This window comes from Suricata suricatta, chromosome 3 (assembly GCF_006229205.1).
Source record: "Suricata suricatta isolate VVHF042 chromosome 3, meerkat_22Aug2017_6uvM2_HiC, whole genome shotgun sequence".
Classification (NCBI taxonomy): domain Eukaryota; kingdom Metazoa; phylum Chordata; class Mammalia; order Carnivora; family Herpestidae; genus Suricata; species Suricata suricatta.
The window spans coordinates 7,254,625-7,266,491 of NC_043702.1; the positions used below are offsets into that span (position 1 = coordinate 7,254,625).

The following is an 11,867-nucleotide window of genomic DNA, read 5'->3' on the forward strand; positions in this document are numbered from 1 at the left end:
GTGTTGGGGGTGTGTGTATGTTGTGTGTGCAGGGTGTTATGTGTACTGTGTGTGTCTGTGCAGTGTGTATGGTGTGTATCCATGGTGTGTGTAAGTCTGTTGAGGAGTGTTATCTGTGTATGTTGTGTGTATGTGGTGCACGTGTGCAGGTCCGGCGGGGGGTGTTGGGGGGGTGCACGTTGCGGTGCGGGTGTGTGCACGGGTACAGGGTGGTTTGGGGTTTGCGCCCCGTTCTGGGCAGCACGGGCCGCCTCCGACCTGGAGTCGCCAAGCCCTTTCCGGCCTGCACGCCAGCCCCGCGCGGCCGAGGAACCGCAGCTAGGGAGCGGGACAGACTTGTCACCTCCCGGTCTGGCCTGCCGCCAAGGCCTCTCCGCCCCCCTCTGTTGAATCCCTGGGGAGCCCCATGAGGCCTTCGGATGCGTGGGACAGAACCGGCTCCCAGGGGTCCTGCTGGTCCAAGTCAGGGAAGGCGCCGCGCACCTGGGCGGACACCAGGGGGCGCCACAGCTCCGGGAAGATCCAGGGCTCCCGGGAGACCAAGGCCTGCGAGACAGCAGAGGGCGGGCGGGAGAGGCGGGGTGCCCTGCGCCGCACGTGCGGATGGGGGCAGGACCCCAGGCTTGCGTGCTCTGGGTGAGATGGGGGCCCCGGCCGAGCCTCGGGAGGGACAACGGGACTCCCTCTCCGGGCTTGGTGCTCAGGTCAGTGGGGCTGTGGGCTCAGTTGGCACGTGCTTCCAGGACACCGGAGACCCAGGACCCACATGACCTCTGAGTTTGCACAGAGAGGCCGGGCCGGCGACCCGCAGCGGCCGCGTCCTGGAGGCACACAGCCCGGGACTGCGGGCAGGACCGCAGCCCAGCTCTCCAGGGCCCACCTCCTTGTGAGCTCAGGCACCCCCGCCGTGAGTGCAGGTGTGGTTTATTTGTGCATTCAATATAAGCACTTCCGTAGTAACAAACCTGTAAGATTGGGGGCGCCTGAGCGGCTGGTCTGTCAAGCATCTTGACTCTTGATTTCAGCTCAGGCCATGATCTCACGGTTTGTGAGTTCGAGCCCCACCTCAGGCTCTACACTGACAGCGCTGCGCCTGCTTGGAACTCTCTCTCTCTCTACCCCTCCCCTATTCGCTCTCTCGCTCTCTCTCTCTCTCTCTCTCTCTCTCTCAAATAAATAAACGTAATAAATAAATAAAAGTGCAAGGGTGTGTGTGTGTGTGTGTGTGTGTGTGCGTGCATGTGTGTATAATTTTCTTCTCAGGCCCTGCACTAGGCCCTCACTCCCATACAAAGTGCTCCAGCCCAAAGAGCCCTGAGCGCACGCTCCATGGTCCATGGGGCCCGAGGAGACGGAGCCTAAACTCAAGGAAGAGGTTTATAGATCATTTTTGGTCAATTGAGGGTCCCGTTCTTGACTTTGGCTCAAGTCATGATCTCACAGTTAATTAGTTCAAGCCCCATGTCAAGCCCTGCACTGAGCATGGAGTCTGCTTAAGATTCTCTCTCTCCCTCCCTCTCTCTCTTTCTCTCTCTCTCTTAAAATAATAAACTGGTGTGCTTGAGTGGTTCAGTCGGTTAAGCAGCCGACGTCAGCTAGGGTCATGATCTCATAGTCTGTGAGTTTGAGCCCCACGTCAGGCCCTGGGCTGACAGCTCAGAGCCTGGAGCCTGCTTCGGATTCTGTATCTCCTTCTCTATCTTCCTCTCCCTACTTGTGCTTTGACTCTCTCCCTCTCAAATTTAAGTAAACATAAACAATTTTTTAATAAAGTAAAAATAAATAAATAAATAAATAAATACACTTTTTAAAAAGATCCTAAAAAACAAGAAGGTTATTTCAAAAGGGAGAAGAATTTCAAAACCCTCAAGAAAGAAAACTCATACAATGAATCAGGCACTCGGAATCCAGCCCCGCGTGTGGCTAGGCCTCTGGCGGGAGTGAGGTGGAGCAGCCCAGCAGTCCGCGGCCTGGCCCCGCCCCGGCCCCGCCCCGGCCCCGCCCCCGCCAGCAGGGAGGCTTGGAGGGCGCTATCTCCGCATCCTCCTCCGGAGAAAGGGAGCGATCCTAGTCGTCCCTCGGGGGTCAGCCTCGAGGACTCACGGCCTGGCCTCTGGGCCCGGCGGGAGTGGGGCTGTGGTTCCTAGAGACCCGGCGCACACCGCTGCACCACGTGGGGGCCCGGGCTCCCCACATTGTGAACAGAACCCCAGTCTCAATGACAGTGATACTCCGATAATCTCAGCCTGCAGCCTCGGGCCACCTCTTCGTTGTCACCCCCGATTTCAGGGAAATCCCAGAGGCACCACACCCTTTCTTCTCTTTTCCTCCAGGCTGACAGTCAACCGCCTCCAAGGCCAAAGGGGACATTGGCCACTGCCACACTGTCAATGCTCCCGTCGCCCCCAGAGATGCTGCTCTGCTGGGCACACGTGCTCTCCAGGCGCCCGTGTCCAGAGCTCGGGTGGGAGGGGACTCCGTGTTTCTAAGTGGCGCTGCTGGGCCAAATCCACGGCCTCCATGAGCTGCTCCTTTGGCTGCTGCCTGGAGCCCCTTTGGCCTCTGGGCCTTGAACTCAATCCACGTGGGTGGAGGAGGGGCAGAGGGGGAGTGGGGCGGACGACCCCAGGCCATCTCCCCCTTCCTCATCACGCGGTATGTCTGTCCTTTTCCCTTATCCTTACAGGCCCCCCAGCACCTCTGTGCTCCTCCGAAACTCTTCCTGGTTCAGCAGAGCACAGGGCTGTCCGGGCTTGTCACTGTCCACTAGTAGATGACCAGAGAGGTCCTCAGCTCCCAGGTCCATAAAAGTAACCCCATTTGGGAGGAGCCAAATGCTCTGTGATGGCAAGTTCTTTGGCAAGCATGGGGTCTTTCTTGTTTTGATGTTCCCAGTATCTAGTCCAGTTACTGGAATGTTCTAGATGCTCAATTAAAGTTTGTGGAAGCCAAGGGCAAGCTGAAGGCTCAGGCACTGCTCCCTGCAGATGGGAGGTTGGCCAACTCCTGTGGGTGAGTCCTCTGGAGTGACTCTGGGTGAGGGGGTGGGGGTGGGGGCTGCTCACAGAAGGGTCGGGCCATGAGCAGGCCACGTTCTGTTCTGAGCAAGTGAACCTGGAGAGGCCGTCCCAGGGGTGCTGGCCTTTGTCCTCACCCCTGGGACGGCCTCAGAAACAAGGAGTGCTCAGGGCGGCTCTCACCCAAGGCAGTGAGAGAGGAGAGCCGCCTCTAGGAAGGGCCCCCTCTCAGCCCTGGGCTTCCTCCCTGCACGTCTCTGCCTGAAAGCAACAGAAACGACTGTTCGATTTGTGACATAGCCGCCATCAAAGTTTTAAGACTTCCTTTATGACCCTACAAAGCCCGTCTCCTGGCTTACTGCTTCCATCTGTCCTCTGGCGACGTTCCCACTCTGTGGTCTTTTCCTGTGACAGGGAAGTCTCTGACCCTTTGCAGTTAAGACAAACATCGTAGGATATGGTTAAACAAACATCTGTGCCCCTCTGAGCCTCAGTTTCTTATCTGCAAAGTGGGGACAATATCTAATTCAGAGGGCTCTGGAGAAGATTGTTTGCCCTAATAATGTCTTAGCTGTCGGCACAGTTAATAAATGGTAAGAAGAACAATAAAATGTGCATGGGCTTCTTTGGCAAAGTGCATTGAATACAGGGGTGAATTTGAGACTATAGTCTTTCTCTTTTTTAAATTTTTACGTACTTATTTTCTTTGTAATCACTACACCCAATGTGGGGCTTGATCTCACAACACTGAAATCAGGAGTTGCATGCTCTTCCGACTGAGCCCGCCAGGCGCCGCAAAGCTGTAGTCTTCCCTAGGTTGTAATTATTCCAAGCAAACACATATTTCATAGAAACAGAATTTTAAAGAAGGCACCTGAAATCCTCCGGGCAAGAGAGGTGTTAGCTCATCTAGTACAGAAGCAAATTCTAGCAACCCTGCCTTCCGGGCGCGTCCTGACCACACCTGGCCAGGCTTCTGCTCCCAGGCTGCTCAAGCCATCTGCGTTCATGCCTGACAGTCAGCAGAGAATCCTGGTGGCCCTCCAGGCGCCTGGTCTCCCTCCCTCTCTTCCCCGTGCCCAGCCCGATAACCAGTCCCAGCCCCGGGCTCTGCACCCCCGGTTTGCTCAGTCTGGACAGATTAGCATGGCCCTAGCTAGTCTCACGGGGCGTTAGATTACTTGGGTCTCTGCTCAGATGAGCCCTCCTGATCATCTTGTCTACAATACCTTTCACGTTAGAGCCCCACGCACTGCTACCCACTTACCCTGCTTTGTTTTGCCTCTGACATTTATATCATGTGCGTCTTTGTTTAGTGCTTGCTTTTCCCGCTAGAATGTAAATTGCATAGGGCAGGATTTTGTCTTGTTTAAACCGAAAGTCCAGCGTCTAGACTCTAAAACACGGTAAGTGCTCAATAAATATTTGTCAAATGAATAAGTCATCATGTTTACAGCCAAGTCTTGGAATACTGCTCAGTTACAAGCAAGTTTAAAATACACATAAGTTGATGGAAGTGGCTTTTGCCAGTTCTGAAAATCTGATCTGTCTTTTAAAATGTACCTCCATACAAACTACAATGAGCTATTACCTCCCACCTGTCAGCATGGCTAAGAGCAACAACGCGCACGAAACAGCAGGCGTTAGCTAGAATGTGGAGAAAAAGGAGCCCGCCTGCACTGTGGGTGGGAATGCACACTGGTGCCGCCACTGTGGGAAACAGCATGGAGGGTCCTCAGAAAGTTAAAAATAGAGCTACCCTATAATCCAGCAATTGCACTACTAGGTATTTACCCTAAAGATTTGAGAACACAAATTCAAAGGGATACATGCACCTTTATGTTTATAGCAGCATTATTTACAACCGCCAAGATATGGAAGCAGCCCATGTCCATTCATAGCTGATGGATAAAGAAGATGTGGAATAGGCGCCTGGGTGGCTCTGTCGATTAGGCGTCCGGCTTTGCATCAGGTCATTATCTCAGGGTTGGTGAGTTCAAGCCCCGCATCGGGCTCTGTGCTGACAGCTCAGAGTCTGGCGACTGCTTCGGATTCTGTCTCCCTCTCTCTCTGCCGCTCCCCCACTTGCGCTCTCGCTCTCTCTCTCTCTCAAAAATAAATAAACATTTAAAAAGGAAGGAAGGAAAGAAGGAAAGCGAACTCAGAACCATGAAGAAGAGAATCCAACGCTCCTGAGAGGCAGCAGGACACTGGGTCCACTGAGTCATTCCTGGGCCCCTGTCCTTCGGGAAGGCCCTCAGGGCACCACCAAGACAGCCTTCTCTGCCTGAAGTGCAGAGTTTTGAAGGTGAATTCAAAGGCCCTTTGGTGCTAAAGCCACAGCCAAACCCTGTGTTTGAACAGGGAGTGGAAAGAGAAGCACATAATTGGGTCTACTGTAAGTTTTATTTTTTAAAAAATCAAAAAGGTGGTGGCTTTAGTTGTCAAAATTCATTGAACTCTCGAACACTGCCAACGAGTGAGTACACTTATATGTAAATTGTACCTCAGTACAGCTGAGTGGAAAATGACCAAAAAGGAGGTAACCAGAGGGAGGGGAGAGCCAGGTGACTGCCAGGCTCCCAGCCCAGGGGACCCTGCCATGGAGGTGAGAAGTCAGGGCCCGCAGGAGATGCAAAAGGAGGGAACCTGCCACAATGCAGCTGCGTCCTGCTTTTTGTAGAATGTAAACTTTTATTAGGAGGTAATCATTGTTGCTGACCCCCATGCTTTTACATTTCTTTATGTTCCGAATAAAACAAGAACAATCAAATAAGCTCTACCTCCACCAAAATACTCAGGGTCCTCCGCAAAGCAAGAATAGAACAACTGTACAATTTGTTCCAAACACGCTGACACTTAAGGCTACCCAATAAAATAAAGTCTGGCGGGGTCTTTAATATCCTTGCTAGTTGGGTCTTTAGGAACCGAAAAGCTGGCAAGGAGGAAACCACAGCCCACTGGTGCCCTCTGGTGGGAAAGCGGCAGGACTGCACCGGGTTGTCAAAGCCGGGTTGAGCGATTCCCAGACTACTGCTCAGAAAATCTGCTAAAAGGGAGAGCTGGGTCCCACCCCGTTTCTAAAGCGGAAGCTCCCAGGTGGGGCCTGGGAATGCACATTTCTAACACATTCCCAGGTGCTCCTGGGGCCACCCTGAGAGTCACGGGGTTAAGTTTGTCTACTCCAACACCGTTTTCTCGCATACTAGACCACTAGGAAATTAATTAAACAAGCATTTTCCTACATCTCAACAGTAGCTTATGGGTGGCTATTTTGCTGCTTCCAAATTTTTGCAATGAGGTTACAACTTTTGGGTTTGTTTTTAACAAAACCAAAAGACCTAAAGCTCATCAGTTGTTGGAGAATGATTGCCACAGTGTCCTTCCAAGCCCACTTTTGCAAAGTTGGACCCTTCTCTGTCTTTTTAATTGCCTTCCATCAAAGGCCCCACCAGGAAGGTTGTGCCTGGACCCTGCGGTGGGGTGTCCCCCAAACAGGCTTGGGTCCCGGAGCAGCCACCTGTCGCCCTAGGCTGGTGCTCTCATCCTCTGCCCGGGGGCTCCAGACCCCTCTTCTCTTGCCACCCAGGCCGTTGCTCTCATCTTCTCCCCCTGCTCCTCCAAAACCTCTTGAGCCCCCGCCCTGCTTATCTGCTGACTGGTCAGGTTTGGGGCTGCAGATGAGGAAACAGACCCTCGGCTCCCTCCGGCTTTGCAGAAAGAACTCCGGGCACCTCATGGACCAGGGGTAAAACGGGCTATGGGGGTGGGGGTGGGGTAGAATCAGCATTGCCAAGGCCACAGGCACTTTCACTGCATCAACTCTCTGTCTCTCTCTAAGAGTCGGCCAGTTTTTCTCAGACCTGCTAGAACCATGAGCTTGGCAGTTCCCACACCTCTCACCTCCCAGCATTACCATCAGAGAGGAACTGGGGGGTGGGGGGCAATCTGAATGGAAAATCCCAGGGATGGACCCCATTTGGCCTAGCTGGGGTCAAGGACCCGCCACAGGCCCCTTTGACTGTGGCCAGAGTCCAGGGTCTTGTGATGCCAGCATCCCATCCCCATAAGGACCACTTGCACTTGGTCGCCGTGGGACGGGATTCACCCTCCCAGTGGCGGCTGGGGAGTGTCCCAGCAGCTGGGTGGGCCTGGAGTACCATTCCCCTCGTTCCCCAGGGTTGGACCTTGCCCTGGTCAAGCTCCGTGCGGCTGGCTGTCCCTCCGGCTGCAGCAGCCATCACCCATCTGAGCTCCGTGCGAGGCCGCCTGAGAAGGGCGCACCTACTGTGGGGTGCTCACCCCACGTGACCAGAGGGAAGGTGCTAGAGGAAAGGGGACCGTCCTCCTGGAGGAGAGAGCCACTGGAGGGCCTCAAGGTGGCCAAAGGATGGAACGGCCTCCAGTGCCCCACCTCCTCACCAGAAGGCCACGGACACTCTCCTTCCACTGAGACTGGGGCGATGAGGGGCTCTGGCTGCTGCTCTGGCTGACGAGGGCCAGGCTCTGACCAGGGCAGGGAGGACCCCTGGGCTTCCAGGAGGCAGCCACCTGCTGGGAGCCCTGCCCCCAGCCTGACAGCCGGCTCCCAATCCCAGCAGCGAGCTTTCCTTCTCAGGAGCTTGGAGGTTCTGGCCTCCTCCCCCGACAGAAGTAGTCATGAAGGTAGAACACTGGGTGACTTTGCCAAGCAGCCCTGTGCCTGGGGTCCAGCCCCCTCCACCTCCCCCCGCCCCCCAGCCAGCCGAAAGCCTCCCTATGCACATGGTTCTGCCCACAGATACCTCGCTGGGGCCCGGTGACCCACAAGACAACCTCCTAGGACACTGGAAAGCACATCAAGAGGCCAGGACTGAGCTTGCCCACCGCCCACTTGCCCCTCGTGGGTCCTGGAAAACCCTCAGTCTCCCCCAGGCCAGGTTGGGCCACTGCTAAGCCTGGCCCCGCTCGCGCCCGGGTGCCCTGGGTAACTATGGGATCTGCTTGGAGAGCTCTGGACTTGCCTGTGAGATTACTCACAAGCCCTCACCAAGATCCGTGTCTCAGATGCCCCGGGCTGCTTTTGGAGATGGGCGGTGGTGGTTAGAGGTGGGGCCAGACTCTCCCGTCATTTCCAGATTCGCTCAGCGCTCTAGCCATGCACAATAACAACCCCTTACAGAAGCCCACGCCCTAATTCCAGAACCTGCAAGTCTTTCACCTTAGGAGGCAAAGGAGACTTTGCGGATGTCATCACACCTCCAGGGTACAGACCTTGAAATGGAAACATGATTCTGCGTTCTGTGGTGTGCCCAGGGTCATCCCAAGGGGACTTAGAGATAGAGGAGGGCGGGAGATGAGTCACGAGGGGAGATGTGACTGCACAAGAAAAGCACAGAGATGGACGTGGAAGGGGGTCATGAGTCAAGGAGAATGTGGGCACCTCTAGAAGCCGGAAAAGCCAGGAAACAGACTTTCCCCTGCAGCCTCCAGGAGGGACGGCCGCCATGCCAACACTTTGACTTGAGTCCAGCGAGGCCCACATGGGACCTCTAGCCTACCGAACGGTACGGTAAATTTGTGTGGTTTGAAGCCACAAAGTTTCAGTAACTCGTTCCAGCAGCGCTAGAAAACTAACATGCCGTGACAGCCTGGCTGCCCCGGAGAAGACTTCAGAGCTACCGTAGGATTTTTAAATTTTTGATTCAGCTTTATTGAGATGCAATTCGCATATCTTGCAATTTTCCATTTAACGTGCACAGTTTACCACAGAATTTCAAGGGTTTGTTGTTGTTGTTTTACAAGCTCTGAAGTAACCATCATTAACAAACTCCAAGGGGGCCTGGCTGGCTCAGTCGGGAGGCACGCCACTGGTGGTCTCGGGGTTGTGAGTGCAAGCCCCACGCTGGATGTAGAGATTACTTAAAAATAAGATCTTTTCCCCTTTTTGTCCGACATCTTAACGAGGCTGCAGGGCTGTCCACTGCTCTCTGAGCTTCGCTATGGCCCCCGAGGACAAGAAGAAGAAGAAAGATGCCAGAAAATCAGCCAAAAAAGACAAAGACCCAGTGAACAAATCTGGAGGCAAGGCCTAAAAGAAGAAGTGGTCCAAAGGCAAAGTTCGGGACAAGCTCAATAACCTGGTACGGTCTGACAAAGCGACGCACGACAAGTTCTGTAAGGAGGTTCCCAACTCCGAGCTCATTACTCCAGCTGTGGTCTCTGAGAGACTGAAGACTCGAGGCTCCCTGGCCGGGGCGGCCCTTCAGAAGCTCCTTAGTAAAGGACTTTTAAACTGGTTTCAAAGCACGGAGCCCAAGTAATTTACACCGGAAACACCAAGGGTGGAGACGCTTCGGCTGCGGGTGAAGACGCGTGAACAGGTCCCACCAACTGCGCAGTTTGGAAAATAAAACTTTATTAAATAAAAAAACAATCATAAATAAATAAATAAAAAGAAGATCTTTTTAAAAACACACATACAAAGCTCCAAGTGCACCTCCAGAGGCCTGTGCAAAATGGTTTGCATCTTATCAGTGGTTAGGAGACAAACGGCTGATACCACGTAGCCCGTTTAGTAGTAGTCCGGTTGCGTTTCCTGATTCAGAGGTTCAACATGAGGTGAGAGGAAGTGAACTTGGTCTTGGCTTACCAGCTCGCAGCAGAAGCCCTCTTGAGAGAGGACCTGTCCTTGTGCAGAAAAAACACCTTGACATGTCGGGGGACGGCGGAAGGCGAGAACATGGACGGGGACGAACATTCGGTCACCAGGGCTGGCTGCGCCTGTCCGTGGAGACAAGGAGGGCGAGGATGAAGAGGGCGGGGCCGAGGAAGCTGGGGGCAGAGACTGGCCCGGGCCAGAGGGCCACCGAGCCAGCAGAGGAGGAAAAGGGACCCCACCATCTGCATTAAAGGGTCCGTTTGAAGTTGTTTTTGCTAAAATGTAAATCCTCCTCCTTGTGGGTGGGCGTTGGGCGGATGGAAGCTCAGACCTGAGCCGCTCACTTCGATCCCGGTCTACAGAGCGGGGTCCACACTCAGCAGTGACTTGGGAGAGCACTCGATGCTGCAGCGTCCCGTGCAGGACTGCTCAGGGCCTGCAAAGGGCTCCCGGGGGCCAAGGGACAAGCCCCACCTGAGGCGGACGTGCCAAGCTCCTGTGTACTTGTACCTGGGTGGGGAAGGTTTATCAAATTCTTGGTGTATCACACAGCTTTTCGCCTTACTTGAGCCAATAATTAGTGTTCACTTCAAAAAATACGGTATTTTAAAAAAGTTTTATTTATTTATTTATTTATTTATTTATTTATTTATTTATTTATTTTGAGAGAGAGGGAGAGGGAGAGTATGAGCAGGGGAGGGGCAGAGAGAGAGAGAGGAAGAGAAAGAGAATCCCAAGCAGGCTCTGCACTGTCAGTCAGCACAGAGCCCGATGTGGGGCTCGAACTCAGGAAGTCCTGAGATCATGACCTGAGCTGAAATCAGGAGTCGGAGGCTTAACCTACTGGGCCACCCAGGCGCCCCCCAAAAATACGGTATTTTAAATCAGGAAGTGACCAGCATCCTGCCTGCTCCCTGCCGTGCTGCCATGCTGCGGACCGATGGATGTTGGGGTCCCCACCCCCCATTATATATTCTCCTCTGTGTGATCCCCAGGCCCATAAGCGCCCGAGGATGATCCGGACTGACTGCTGCTGTTCGGGGAGCTTGGAGAGCATCTTGTCCCCAGCAAGCAGCGGGGACATGACCTGCTGGCTGGACTGGGTGCGGAGCGGAGCGCAGAACGGAGTCTTCCCCGCCCCGCCCCCGGGCACAGATATGCCCACACCCCCGGGTGGGGGAGGGGAGCGGCCCGGGAGGCCCTGAGTCGTTCTGAGACCAATCTCCCAGAAGCCCTCCAACTGAGGTCCTCTGTTTCTCTCAGAGATTCTCCAAGGAGTTGGTCAGATTTTTTTCTTTTAACCTTTGGAACAAGAGGGTCTGATTACAGCCACTTTGCGCAGTGTCCTAGTCCCTTGTCCGGGATCAGAGCGCTCTTGTCTTGCTCCCTTAATACAAACTCAGGTGGGGGCAGGCATCCTGCCTGTTCTCCTAAGGCGACCAGGGGCTGCTGTCAATGAGTCCACGGAGGTTTTTCTGGCAGCTTCTTAAGAACGAGAGGAACGAAATATAGACTTAGACTCTAACAGAGTACCCTGACGTTCCTATAATTCTAAATTTAATTTTCAGGCAAAGACAGTGGTTACTCTAAACTGCAATGTGTGTTTATTAAATTATCTGCCTTTATGCTATTTGGGTAATTTAAAACATCCGCAGCACAGTCATTATATTTTATACTTGAACTAGGACAAACATTATTTTATCATACATTAAAAATAAATTTAGAATTTCAGCTCTATGCAGTGATTTTTGCCCGTCATGTTCATCCCTGCACCCAGCATCGAGAAAAGTTCCTGTCACATAGTAAGCCCTCAATACGTATTTGTGGAAGGAGTGAAATACCTAGTTAACTGATCAATTTTTACAGATTTTAAAAATACATTAAAGTACCTTTGGTGTTACAACTCACATCTTCTTTGCAATACTAAAGAAGAATAGAATGCAGTCATTTCCACATTCTTTTAAAGATATTTCATCTATCAATCTTGCCTTCCCTTAAGTGGATTTGATATTTTATTAAGAAAAAAGGGGCGCCTGGGTGACTCAGTCAGTTAAGCGTCCAACTTCAGCTCAGGTCATGATCTCAAGCTTTGTGAGTTCAAGCCCCGCATCGGACTCTGCTGACAGCTCAGAGCCTGGAGCCTGCTTCAGATTCTGTGTCTCCTTCTCTCTCTGCCTCTCCCCTTCTTGAAGTCCCTCATTCTCTCTCTG

At 53.2% G+C, this 11,867-nt stretch overlaps 1 pseudogene; it reads left to right on the forward strand.

The window, feature by feature from the left end:
- Positions 1–8,998: 8,998 nt before the first annotated feature.
- On the forward strand, positions 8,999–9,375 carry LOC115286325 (annotated as a pseudogene).
- Positions 9,376–11,867: the final 2,492 nt, after the last annotated feature.